Source organism: Vitis vinifera, chromosome 6, assembly GCF_030704535.1.
Source record: "Vitis vinifera cultivar Pinot Noir 40024 chromosome 6, ASM3070453v1".
Taxonomy (NCBI): domain Eukaryota; kingdom Viridiplantae; phylum Streptophyta; class Magnoliopsida; order Vitales; family Vitaceae; genus Vitis; species Vitis vinifera.
This window is the reverse complement of record NC_081810.1, coordinates 18,346,280-18,356,360: the sequence shown is the minus strand read 5'-3', so window position 1 is coordinate 18,356,360 and position 10,081 is coordinate 18,346,280. Positions and strand designations below refer to the sequence as shown.

The following is a 10,081-nucleotide window of genomic DNA, read 5'->3' as shown; positions in this document are numbered from 1 at the left end:
ATTGTAATACTTCTAGCCCTTATATCCTTGTTTTTCTTGCTCCTAGTGATTTCACTTCTTTCATTCTAGCAGTTGTAAAATTACGAAACAAGAAGACTTCTTGTCATTTTGGAATACAAACGATCAGCGAGTTATGTTGCAATTACGGGCAAATCATTGGAGCAGTTAACAGATGCCAATAATTAGAATCAAAAGATTTCAAAGAAGATTAGTGACTCACAAAAAGAATATAATTTCATTCAATATCATTCTTTACAACAATGAATAAAGAATCATAACACACTATTGTAATATGTGGCTCATATTTGAACGAAAAGACATGGAGAAAAAGGGGCAAATACGGGAGCGAAGTGGAATGGAACGGGAGCATAGCGAAGTGGAATGGAGTTCCATTGGACATAGACAATTAGCCGAACCACGTTAAATCTCCGTGTTCTTCTTTCTCATTTTTTTTTTTCTATTTTTAGCCATTGATCATTGCATGGATTCCAACAAACACAATTTGTAGTAAGATACAATGAAACTATTGTAGCTAGATTTTAGAGATCATTGCCATTCCCCACCAATTTATCTCTTCTCCTACAAGGAATTCAGGTTATCTAGATCTAGAAACATGTCTACAGGAAGATGATAGAATATCATATACCATTAATTGGACTGATTCAAAGGCTAGAAGTGAAAAGAACCTTGGTAGATGGTAACCAGGAATTGCCAGAGATGAAGTTACCAACAGTGAACTTTGCTGCTTCAATTGAGCTAGTAATCACATGATAACCAACCCAATTTACCCTACTAGATGTGGATGACCCAGGGCCTGTGTTCATGTACTCTCCATAATATAGGGTTTTTAGGGCAAAGTCACCGCTCCATTCCAACCAACCAGCTGAGTTTATTAGGCTATCAAGGTAGGTCTTTAGGAAGATGGTCCGAGAATATTCTTTCCATGGCCTCCCAAGGTATGTCTTGACCGAGCTTTGGACAACCTTTAGATCTGAAGCAGTTGTAACCTTACAGTCGTGTATGGAAATTCCAATGTTTTGGTTAGGGTCAGTCCTACCTTGGGCAGTTACTGTGTTGATCTTGTTGGGAGGGTTACGTGCGTAAATATGTTGAGATATTAGGAATGCTTTCCTTATATCATTTAGTGTTGAGATATTAGGAATGTTTAGATATTAGGAAAGTTGAGATATTAGGATATCAGTTGTTATTTCCTTATATCATTCTTTCCTTGTATTATTCTTTCCCATTCTTAGAATTGTGATTACCCTCTATATATACTCTATACATGAACGAATGAAAGTATGAATGAAAAAATTATCATTTATCAATTTGAAGATGGTATTAGAGCCATGGAATTGAAATCCTGGATATTTTGTCGCTATGGTAGTCCAACAACGATCAACCATCCTAAGACAAGCCCTAATATTGACAAGTCAACCTTCAAATGCACTCAATGCAATAAGACTAATCTCACCAATTTGGATATCCCACAATTTCAAAGCAACGACTCTTGGTATGACCAGGAAAACAATGAGGAACCGAGGATTTGAACCATGGACCTTTAGATCATGTTTAGGTTATCACCACTTTGTTATTAATGATAATAATCGTGATCAACGGAAGAAAAATTCCAAGAAAACCTCGACTGCAACTATTGTCGAAATAAAAACAAAAGCTAATGTTGCTGAGAAAGCCTCTGCATTGGTAGCTGCTACAGATCATGGTGGTAAGTTTTTAAATACTTTTACACTTGTTATTAATAGTGCATGGATAATTGATTCTGGTGCTACAGATCATATGACTTTTGATTCTAGACAGGTTTCACCCCTTAGACCTTCCTCACAAAAATTGTTTTCACGGCCAATGGTAACACAACCCCAGTCATTGGGGAAAGATCCTTAACTCTTACCGATACTTTGAATTTGGATTATGTTTTAGTTGTTCCATCTCTAGATTACAATCTTTTATCAGTTTCTCAAATTACTGTAGCCTTATCTTGTATTGTCATTTTTTGGCCTGAATTTTGTGTGATTAAGGACATCTAAACAAGACACAGACGATTGGTTGTGGTATTAAGCGGGGAAAACTCTATTACTTGGACTTACAGTCAAAGGATTCAAATAAGTTGCAACAAGCCTTGATGGCAGATGGATCTAAGGAGGAGAAGAAAAAGTCTGAAATTTGGTTGTGGCATCGACGTCTGGGACATGCTTCCTTTGGTTATTTAAAAAAATTGTTTCCTAGTTTGTTTGCAAAGAGTGATATTTCTGGTTTTCGTTGTGATATTTGTGAATTGGCTAAAAGTCATCGTGCTTTGTTTCCGTTAATTTTGAATAAAAGTTCGCTTGCTTTTATGGTTATACATTATGATGTTTGGGGTCCATCCAAAGTCCCAACTTTGAGTGGCTCACGTTGGTTTGTTACTTTTATTAATGATTGTACCAGAATGACATGGTTATGCTTGATGAAGACCAAAGATGAAGTGAACTTGTTGTTTCAAAAATTTCATAAAATGATTGAAACTCAATACAATGCAAAGGTTCGGGTTTTGTGTAGTGATAATGGTGGAGAATATCAGAGTTCTAATCTTCTAAAGTATTTGGAAGAACATGACATCATTCATCAGACTACTTATTCCAATACACCCCAGCAAAATGGAGTCGTTGAACGGAAAAATCGGCACTTGTTAGAGGTTGTTCGTGCTTCCTTGATAGTAGCAAAAATATTGATATCTTATTTGGGAGAAGCAATTACATCTGCCACATACTTGATCAATCAGGTACCTTCTAGCCCAATTAACTTCCAAACACCTCTCCAAGCTCTTACTAATGCCATAGTTGCCCCAACTGTCCCAAATCTACCTCCTCGTGTTTTTGGTGGCATTTGTGCATCTACACAAACACCAACGCACCATGTTAACTTCCCATGCATTGCAATGTGTGTTTGTTGGATATGCATTGCACAAAAAGGGATATCGATATTACCATCCTCCAACTCGACGAATGTTTGTTACAATGGATGTGGTGTTTCATGAAGATTCGATGTATTTTTCATCTGAGTCTGAACTTCGGGGGGAGTACCATAAGGAAATTCAGACTCTCGATTATGATTATCATATCTCTGAGGAGGATGAATTTAGACAATCTGAACTAGTGAACCAGGAAGCGGGTGAGTTGGATATGAATGGTCAACAATTTGGGTCCGAAGATGTTTTCACTGAAATACCAAACCAATCATCATCTGCTGAGGGTGTTCTTAATTTGGAACCTGATCCATTCATGAAACGGTTACCACACCGTCATAATAAAGGTATTCCTAAACCCACATATGAACCTGAATTGTCTACCAAAGTCAAATATCCCATGAGCAACTATGTGTTTAACCATCGTTTGTTTAAATCAAATAAGTCATTTGTAAATCAATTATCTACTATAGCTATTCCTAACGGTGTGCAGGAAGCCTTAGTTGATCCAAGGTGGAAAGCAACCATGAATGAAGAGATGAAATGATTGCAAAAGAATGAAACATGAGAACTCGTAGAATGTACACCAGGAAAGAAGCCAGTTGGGTGTCGTTGGATCTATACTGTGAAGTACAAGGCAGATGGTAGTATTGAAAGATTTAAAGCAAGACTGGTAGCAAAATGGTACATTCAAACTTATGGAATTGACTACACAGAGACATTTGCACCTGTAGCTAAGATCAACATAGTTCGAGTATTACTGTCTTTAGCTGCAAACCTAGATTGGCTATTACAACAGTTCGATGTGAAAAATGTCTTTCTGCATGGCGAGTTATCTGAAGAAGTATACATGGATCTTCCACCAGGATGCATGGTATCAGAAAAACAATGTCAGAAGGTGTGCAAATTGAAGAAGTCGTTGTATGGGTTGAAGCAATCCCCGAGAGTATGGTTTGGAAGGTTCATAAAATCAATGAGAGTTTTTGGCTATCGTCAAAGTAATTCAAATCACACTTTGTTCCTGAAAAAGCAACATGGTAAGATTACGACACTTATCGTATAAGTGGATGACATGGTAGTTACAGGAAATAATCCTGAAGAAAGAAAAGCTTTACAAAATGATCTATTTAGAGAATTTGAAATGAAAGATCTAGGTCCTCTGAAATACTTTCTTAGGATTGAAGTTTCTCGATCAAGTGAAGGAATTTTTCTGTCTCAAAGAAAGTATGCCTAGATCTTTTACAGGAGATTGGAATGTCGGGATGTCAACCTGTTAATACACCAATAGAAGAAGGTCTGAAATTGTGTGTTGAACCTAATCAAGTATCAACCGATAAGGGAAGATACTAGAGACTTGTGGGGAGATTAATGTACTTAACTCATACAAGACCAGATCTTGCTTATGCATTGAGTGTAGTGAGTCAATACATGCATAATCCCGGAGAGCAACATATGAATGCAGTCATGCGTATTTTGAGGTATTTGAAGAATGCTCCTAGGAAGGGAATTTTGTCCGCAAAAAATGTTGATCATCAAAGTATAGAAGTATATACTAATGCTGATTGGGTCGGTGTAGTGGATGATAGGCGATCTACATCTAGTTACTTTACCTTTGTAGGTGGTAATCTTGTGTCATGGAAAAGTAAGAAGCAGAATGTCGTCGCTCGTTCAAGCGCAGAAGCGAAATTTAGAGGTATGGCTCTAGGACTTTGGGAGGCATTATGGCTAAGACTCCTATTACATGATTTAGGTTACCTATCTAGGCAACCAATCCGATTGTTTTGTGACAATAAAGCCGCATGTGACATTGCTCATAATCCAGTACAACATGATCGTACAAAGCACGTCGAGGTGGATAGATTCTTCATTAAGGAAAAGTTGGATGATAAGATTGTGGAATTGCCTAAGATTCGATCAGAAAATCAATTGGCTGATATCCTCACCAAAGCTGTCTCAAGTCAAGTGTTCTCAAAATTTTTAGACAAGTTGGGTATGTGTGACATCTATGCACCAACTTGAGGGGGAGTGTTGAGATATTAGGAATGCTTTCTTTATATCATTCTTTCCTTATATCATTTAGTGTTGAGATATTATGAATGTTTAGATATTAGGAAAGTAGAGATATTAGGAATATTGAGATATTATGAATATTGAGATATTAGAAAAGTTGAGATATTAGGATATTAGTTGTTATTTCCTTATATCATTCTTTCCCATTCTTAGAATGGTGATTACCTTGTATATATATTCTGTACATGAACGAATGAAAGTATGAATGAAAAAACTATCATTTATCAATTTGAAGAAAATATTGTAATTTTGAAACACAACTGCAGCATTTCCGAAAATGAAATCCATAGTACCATATATATCGCATTCTCTATAGAATTGTCACTCAGAGTAGGTGTAGAGAGTGTCTTGGTACCCTTCAAAGCTACATTGGTAAAAAATTGAAAGGTCCAACCCGGATCGTAGAGCCACTGCCTGGTGGTTGGATGCTCCAGTAGTGTTACGGAATGTCATGCCACGAGCTATGAAGCCGTCAGCTGAAATTCAAAAGCACAATCACATGTCTTGGTAATTAACTTAATGCTTGTATGTGGCCCTTAATTGTAAGACAAGGAGTAACATCATTGCAAGAGCTTAGAGAATAGACAGAGACACTAACCAACTGTAGCTGAATTGTATGTAATAGAGCCTCCTCCCACACTCTTACTTCCAGTGACTATGGTCTTTCCAATCCCATCACCCAGCAACATTATATTCTTCAAACCACTTCCAATTTGAACATTCTCACTATATGTCCCTGCCTTCACATATATCACATACCTTCCACTTCCTGATCGCTTGGATGCTGCAGTGATTGCTGCTCCTATTGTTGTGTAATCATGTGTACCATTTTTGGACACCACAATATTTGCCTGCGAAGCTAGAGAAGAAGACTGCAAAAGCTTTCGGTCGCCAGGCTTCACCCAAGTTGGGTAACCCCCTTTGTAAGTAGGCACAGAATATGGAACTTTGTTGATGGATAGAGTGTTGCTAATCAACTTGGAAACATTGTTGGACATTAAGGGCAAAAAGTGACCTGACACACCAAGGTCGATGAACCCGTCTTGGCATGTTTGGAGGTTGGTAAGAGCAGTGTTGAGCCATGTTTGAGCATCAGCTTGGGTGCACCTAGTGTTGGGATCAAGAGTTTTGTTGAGCTTAAGAATGGTGTGGTCATAGAGCTCGAGACAATCATTCCATGCAGCCTTTTCTCGCTCATTCCGACACTTGGAGCCTAGGGAAAAGGTGTCACCATGAGCAATCATGGCATGTTCCAAAGCAAGTTGCATTGATATGTTGAGAAAATCAGACTTCTGTTTGATGGGTGAGTGATCAGGCTTATGGCTCAGAAAGTATTCACAAGGTTGAGGGTGGGGTGTCTGGCTGCACCATGATTTTACATCATCGGAGAAGTGAACAGAAACGAAAGGAGTAAGAAGGAGGGACACGAGTATAAGAGCTACAAAAGCCATGGCTGTAGGCTCCGAGTAATGAACAATGAATGTAATGAAAATGGTCGGGTGAGTTTGGCAGCTAGCTTAGGTGACGAAGATTTGTGTGGGGATGAAGGGCTCAATGGTTGCTTTATATACACTACAAGATATATGATTATTAGCGACACAATTATTTTATCTCAAAAAAGTTAATATTATCGCAAAAACATTTTTGCGAGAATTTTTTTTTTGTTTCACGAACGTCGCCTTATCCTCGTCACGAAAAGTTTTTGCAACAAATTTAATGTTTCGCCTCTAATAGTTTATAGAGACATAATTTTTTTGTTGTCTCCAATAATATTTTTTGACGAAAAGATTTGTTGTTAAATGTTCAAAATTTTGTTGCTAAAAAATCTCGATAATCAATTAAATTGTCGCCAAATTAGACACATACAATGACCAAAATTATAATTTTGTTGCCAAATGGATTTTGAAACAAAACTTTATTTCCTCGTTGGAAGTTCAGGTCATATTTTAACAAAAAAAATAAATAAATGGCTCTAAACATATGAACTTTTGTCTATATGTATATAATAATTTTGTCATCATATTTTAATATATTCAATTGATATATTCCAATTTTTAAATTTAAATTTAAATTATAAAACTTAATTAAACAATTAAATTTTGTTATAACTTAATTTATTACATAATTGATAATTAAAAACTCCAAATGAATAAATAAATTATGTGACAACAAAGCTTTAATAAATAATTGATAATATTCCATTGAATGCAAAAGAGTTTTGGTATATTCACATATACAAAATAAATAAATAAATAGTAAGCACTGACATCCACATTTGTAAAATGTTATAAGTTCTAAAAGTAAAAGAAAAGTAGCAAACAAACACATGTGCAAAATGTGATAACATAAAAAAATAAAAATAAAAAATAGTAAAGATTGATATGTAGCAAGCAAACTAACACATGTGCAAAATGTGATAACAAAACTAACACATATGCAAAATGTGATAACAAAACTAACACATGTGCAAAATGTGGCCACAAAAATAACACATTTACAAAATGTGATAACATCCAAAAAAAAATAATGCAGTAAATAAAAGTACCATATATACATGTCAAGGAAAGATAATGTCCAAAAAAACTCCAAACCAAGTGTTAATGGAGAAAATGTCAATCATCATCCATGAAGTTTGACTAAGAATCCATAAGCAGTGTATCATCTGAAGGAGATGAACTTCTTGAGCTTGATCCTGGAATATGCATGTGTTGGCGCATTTCACTAACAAAACTAGCTAATTGAGCTATCTGGGACTGCTGGTGCTGGATTCGAGTCTCTTGACTTTGTAAAAGCTCTCGTGTTGCTTTAAGCTCATTCTCCAATTCTATCTCTCGATGTGACTTATGTGTAGATTTCGATGAGGATGAGGGTGGTCGAGGGCCATGACCTAAGCCCTTGATATATCCAGATCTTAACCCTAACACTTGAACACATATTTCAGCCTCTTTCAAGGCTTGACCACCTTCTAGCATTGGTTGCTTTTGCAATTCTAACATTTTTTCCTACAAATACAAAAAAAAAAAAAATGTAAAATAATGTAAAACACAAACTAATTAAATAAAATATTTTCAATAGGCAACTTGGCTAATTCAACTATAATTTATTGCAAAAAGAGAATATATATATATAACAATTTGCTTAAGTTTCATAGCATGTTCTTTATGATTATGGCAAATTTTTGGAAGGTTCATATAAATTTCTATAGAATTTCATGAAAAAAAAAATTGAAACTTTTTCATAGCATGTTATTTATGAATATGACAAATTTTTGGAAGGTTCATATAAATTTCTATAGAATTTCATGAAAAAAAACAATTTGCTTAAGTTTCATAGCATGTTCTTTATGACTATGGCAAATTTTTGGAAGGTTCATATGAATTTCTATAGAATTTCATAAAATTTTCCTACTATATATAGAATCACAAAATTTAATAAGACCAATTTAATTCATTTTTATCTATCATTTTTAAACTCGGTCAAATGAAAATAAAAAAATTACATAATGTGAAAAACTAATTTTGTATAGTGACCTACTTAAGCTACAAGTTAGAAACAAATTGAAAATCATATTTAAATAAAAAAATAAGCAAGCTGAAGATTCTATAAAGAAAACTTACATAAGAAGCCTCTACTTCTTGGTTTATCCAACCATTTTGAGAATTCCAATGCATTAACTTGAAAAGTTCTATTTGTCCTGGTGCTTGTCCGGTGTGTCGTGCCTAGATAATAACATGAAGAATGAGTAAAAAAAAAATATAAATATAATTTTAAGAAACAATAAACTATATAGAACCTCTCAAATAAATTTGCATCCATGGTGATCAAAATTCATGAGTCACACAAGAAAGATCTCTTATGCAAGTTAAACAACCAGATTTTTATTTTATGTTTATTGTAATATAAAGTAAGTCATTTTTTAATGTTGTATTATAATCTAATTTTTGTTATATTATTATTTTTCTAGCCAAAATTATGATATTTATAATAAATTGACTCACTTAAAAAGAAAGAAACAAATATATATGCTTTGTATAAAGAAAAAAATGCATATTATAAAATTTACAAGTCAAACTCCCTATTCTAAAAGGAAAACAAATCAAGAAACATATCTAGAATATTAGATAGAACATAAAATATACAATTTGGTTGCATGACATGAAAGGTATGTGCAAATAAGTATAAAAATTGATCAAAGTAATCAACAAAGGCCAAATAAGTTCATTGTGAAATGCTAAACGTAGAAAAACTCTAAACCTTAGATCTAACACTACAAATACCAACTATCTGCAAAATTAAAAATCAGAATGATGGAAAGATCAAAATTCAATTAAAAGCATGGTATAATACACAATCTAATTCAAACCCTTAGCTGCAAGTGGTCAAGGTTTCATCATTCACCAAAATCATAAATTAACCAATAATTTAAAATCTCTAATTCAAACAATAGTTATGAATATATACATATAGAGATATAGAAAAAGTGAAACATAGTTGAAAGGTTTTTGAAAGGAGCCGGATGAAAGTAGTGATGGAAAGAAAAACCCAAAGAAACCTCTATTAGAAAAGGGTTAGATGGACTTGGTTTCACCAAAGTCCATATTTTTTGTTTAATTTTGTTAATTTAAAAGATTTATTAATTCTTTTGATTTTAATTTTGGTCTTAAGTTGTGTTATTTATATGTAACTTAATCTTTTTGAATGATCTATATGTATAATACAAATCCATAATATTGAAGGGATAAATCATCTCTACAAATGTGTACACCTACTGAAAAAAGAAGGCTGCAAAAATTGGTTTTATAAAGGAACCCTATGGTCAAGGCTTAACATGCCTTGACCATACTAGGCCTATTTTCATAGCCCATGACATGTCATATCTAGAACCCTTCTATGTTATGAATATAATAGTACCTTGGCTATATGTCTTTCTTTATTTTTGAAAAATCACAAATGGTCCATATTTTTTTCCCAAGAAATTACTACCACAACTAGTAAAAGCTGAAATCTTCTTGCTACAAGTATACATGCCTTCTAGTCATGGTTTTTATT

At 34.2% G+C, this 10,081-nt stretch overlaps 1 pseudogene; it reads right to left on the bottom strand.

Moving 5' to 3' along the window:
* Positions 1–662: 662 nt before the first annotated feature.
* LOC100253022 (pectinesterase 2-like) lies at positions 663–6,483 on the bottom strand (annotated as a pseudogene).
* Between the last annotated feature and the right edge of the window lie 3,598 nt (positions 6,484–10,081).